The following is a 4,745-nucleotide window of genomic DNA, read 5'->3' as shown; positions in this document are numbered from 1 at the left end:
AATACGTTTTTGAGTTAATTTTCCTTACACTCACAGGAAATATACAAAATAGTAATAATCTCACTCTTCCACTCAGAGAGCGTTTCCACACACAACTCGCTTTTGGTTGTCCTCAGAGATCAGATCAAAACTCTCTCACCCGGGTGTTGTGTGGGGGATTGCTCTTGCGTGTAGGTAAATATATCTTCTCTAGCTATAGGATGGATGAAGGGGCGGGATATGGATACCTACAACTTTTGTGTGATATGAGCAGGAGTAGGAGGACCCAGCTACAGGTATGGGGAGCAGAGCAGAGCATGCATGAGTCCTGTCTACTTGAATACTACGTTATTCCACCCGACAGGATGTTGTGGGTATCTACATCCGATGGAGATGTGAAGGGTGACACATAGTGTCTGCTTTCATTTTATAGATACAAGAACCTACATTCGTAGTCGTCGTCGTCGTAGTCCTCGTCGTGCTCGTCGTCGTCGGTTAAAGGACATTATATTGGCTTCGCACATGAGTATGTATGTTCTTTTTGTCGTATATTCTTTTGGTCAGGACTTGATATATGTATGTACATAAATAGAGTAAGTAAGTAAAAGTAGGTATACCTACTCATAAAGGGTACACATTTTATTCAGGGGATGTGGATGGCTTTGTTTATTTTGCTGTGAGATTTGAAATGGCATCTTTATCATCAGGTAAAAGTCGTTACTCATTAGCATGCATCTCATTGAGAAGTTCCATATGAAGCGAATATAGGTATAATTTGTTATCGTTAAGGTTGTCTATAGGAAGGTTTTGTTGCGGGTATGATGTCAACGGGGAGTTTCTAGTTTTGTCAATAGAATAATAGTTTTATAAAGTCGATGAATTTAAAGGTTTGAGTTTATGATTTCTATTTTATTTTTATAGTGTGTATTTACACTACCCTTCTGTATGTACTGTATTGTACATAGCTTGATATGAAACATTTTAAGTATAGATGACTAGAGGGCAATATACGTTTTCTTTATCTTGAGTAGGAAAGGTTCAATTATAGGTCAAGGTGTTTTTGTTTGTCATCATATCATCACTACTTAGGTAACTACTGCACATACTACTGATTGTAATGATGAGTGTTTGGGCGGTTTCGCATGTACAGTACGGAGTATATACTATACATGGATAGAAAAATGTTTTGAAATAAAAGAAGAAGGTATATAGCACCTACTGAGTAGAAAATATAATCCAAATTTTACCTCCCAACCCCCTATTGATACATAAGTAGAGAAGGTATATCTACCTACTCACCCCATCCCAATGATGTGTGGTGAAAAACCTAAAGGATAAAATATGTATGGGGTGGGATAAGACCTGTTGGTTTAATAAAAAGAGAAAACGTAATAAAATGTTTTGAGTGGTGATAACTGCTGGTATGTTATATTTTCACTTAATCAAAATAGTATTCTCTTAATTTTATATGTATTATTCTAAAAGGAACATTTATGTAAATAAAATAATGTTAACAAACATTCATACCATTAACATTTTTTAGATAACATAATTTAAACAAGAGAACATGCATTGATGTTAAAAGGAATAACATAAACATCATGTTAATTTGATACCATAAAATGTTATAATGGTCCTTTTTGCAAAATGTTAAAAATGTCCAAAAAAAATTTTGGTTTTTCGAACACTGTGAAAAGGTTGTTTTAAAGTTCAAAATATATACAAAAGAGGGCGCAGAGGAAAACGTTGTTGAAATGTTATGCCATTGTATATGAAAACCATAGCTTTTCTCAAAGTGGAAATCGAATAGGGCGGTATCTATACATATTTTGTGAAATTATTTATTTATTTATTTATTATTAATCATGATTAGCTAACATTGTAAGAACATAAATTCTTATTTATAATATAGCTTTAAAGTGTGCAGCAGCTACGGCATTTTGTATCACAATAAATATAAGTTAAAATGTTAAAACATCGAATTACAAAAAGAAAGAAAGAGAATAATAATAACAAAAATATTAATACGAGTAAGAATAGGTACTTATACAATTTTATAAAAAGATGAATTTAAAAAATGTATTATTAATTGTTTTAATTGTAATTAATTGCTAAGGTACAGTTTTAATTCATTTTTTAATTTCTTTGCGCAATTCAAACTTCTTATTTCACGTGGTAACGAATTCCACATTCGTGAGGAGTTTACAAAAAAACTGGCGTTCAGATGTCGCACAACAAAAACGCGGGACCAAAACTTGAGCGGAACGATTTGAGTTTAGGAATCTTATCTCATTATAAAGGTATTCAGGTTGTCGGGTTTGAAGAATATCAGAGAAAAAAGTTAAAGTTCGATATTTGAGAAAATTTTTAAATGTCATTCCGAGAAATTGAATCACGTAATTGGATATTCGATCAAAACGTCTAAGTCCATAAACATAACGAACAGCACAGTTAAAGACGACACTAAGTTTTCTTTTGCTTTCGAAGTCAAGTTTGCAGAAAATTTCGCAACCGTAAGTGATTAAAGGCAGAAACAACGTTTTTATTAAAAGAACTCTGATTTTTATTGGAATTAAATATTGAGATGGCCAAAGCATACGAAGGACACTATAACACTTGCCCACAGTTCTATTGATATGGTCCTCCCAAGTCAGGGTCATATTGAACAAAACACCGAGGTTTACAGCTTTGTCGACATACATGATGGCATTTTCTTTGAGAGCAACTTGAGGAAAATATGACACATCCATCTTATTCCTAGCTATGACGATGCATTTCGATTTTATCGGGTTAAGTAGCAAGCAATTTTCAATTGACCATTGATCGATTCTTTTTAAATCTTCATTAATACATGCAACGTAGTGTTCAATCATCCCTAAGGGACAACTTAGGTAGAGCTGAGTGTCGTCGGCATACATGCGAATGGAACAATTTTTTACAATACTAGGCAACTCGTTCACATACATTGAAAAGAACAAGGGGCCTAGTATTGACCCTTGTGGAACACCATTCGCAACAGGTAAGAAGATCGATTTTTGTCGATTATGTTCAACCGTCTGTTCACGTTCTGTTAAATAAGAAAACAATAGATCGACTGCAGAGGAGGAAAAATTGAAATAATTTGAGAGCTTAAGGCAAAGAATGTTGTGATTTATTGTATATGAAAACCATACAATTAATCATATATATACATATAAATATAACTAGATGACGCCCTATTTGAATTCCATCTTTGTATATGAAATAGCTATTGTTTTCGACATTCAGTTAATTTTGCATAAAAATCCAACAGTCCGTTTTATCATAAAAAAATAAAATCTACAAAAAATAGTGCACACATTTGGTTAAAATTGAAGTTCGGTTCTCGATTCTCGCGAACAAGTAATATCTTTTTTAACAAAACACGAAAACCTACATACCTTTGTATCAGTTTATTATTATTATATATTATTTATTTTAGGTTTATTTTTCAATCTTAAAATATAGTAAGTATTTTTAAATAGGCAAGGTATAGGATTTTTTTCAATTTAAATCATCACTTCTAAAATTGCCTCTAGCTACTACACGAAGAGAAATAAAACCCCGTTTCTATAGTCAAAAGCGCAAGTTTTTGACCAGATCTTGGCGGCCAAGCTATTGTACTCTCCCATTCTGTTAACAACCTTTGACACTTAAAGCTTAAAACTGTTTTTTTAACATAACTTATCGCGGACTATCTATAGCATCATTAAATGTTTGTTTTTTTTTTTGTAAATTTCTCTTGGAGTTTAATTTTATTATTAGTAATATACTTTAAAACAGTAGTAAAACTTTATGCTTATTCCAAATGTATAGAAAAATTACCCCAAATTTAAAAACTTTGCTCTGACAGAAAAAAATTGCATTTGCTAAAATTAGAATATCTTACGACTGAGACAAAGTAATCAAATTTATGTAGGTAAGTACAATTACAAAATCTCATATTTCTCTATAAATAAAGATCCAAACAAAGAAAGGTTAAGGCGATCAAATTTTAAAAAAAAAATATTTATTATCTGTTATTTCATAACAATACAATACCTACATATTTACTTGCCTTTGATAGCTCAAGTTAAAATTTCCTGATACAATCCTCAAATCATCAAAAATATTAAATCTCAAGCAAGAATATAAAATTCCTACACGAAATCGCAATTCACCTACTTTTGTCTTATCATCATTGTATAGAAAGTCTACCATTTTGCGTATGTAAAAATATAACCAAATCAAAATACAAACACAAAGAAACAAATACGTATTCCTCTCGCACTCAGACTTTCGTTAATTCACTATAGTCTTTCTCTAATCCAAATTATAACATTTATAAGTCTCCTGACTGCATTCGATTTTTCCATTAATGTCTTCGCTAGATGTTCCATAAAAAATATGTAGATGCTGCCCTATTCGACTTCCACCATGAGAGTACTATATGGTACTCTCATGAGTAGAAACTTTTAGGGCGACCACTTGCCGCATCATTGGCGTTAGTATCGCGAAGTGGACAGATTTACGTGAGCGAGAGGAACATTATGGTCCATACGAAGCTTCATATACAAAGCTTTTAAAATGAGAATACTATGGTTGTAATATACAAAGATGAGAGTAATAAGGTCCTTGTATTTGAAAACCATAGAACTCTCGTGGTGGAAGTCTAATAGGACGGCATAGTTTTTTTTGTGGAACGTCTTGTGGTGAAATTCATTTTCATCAGGCATAGCATTATTTTAAGGCGACCACATTCCGCATAA

The sequence above is a fragment of the Eupeodes corollae genome, chromosome 2 (assembly GCF_945859685.1).
Source record: "Eupeodes corollae chromosome 2, idEupCoro1.1, whole genome shotgun sequence".
NCBI classification, from domain to species: Eukaryota; Metazoa; Arthropoda; class Insecta; order Diptera; family Syrphidae; genus Eupeodes; species Eupeodes corollae.
The sequence above is the reverse complement of the archived record's forward strand: the minus strand, read 5'-3'. Positions refer to the sequence as shown.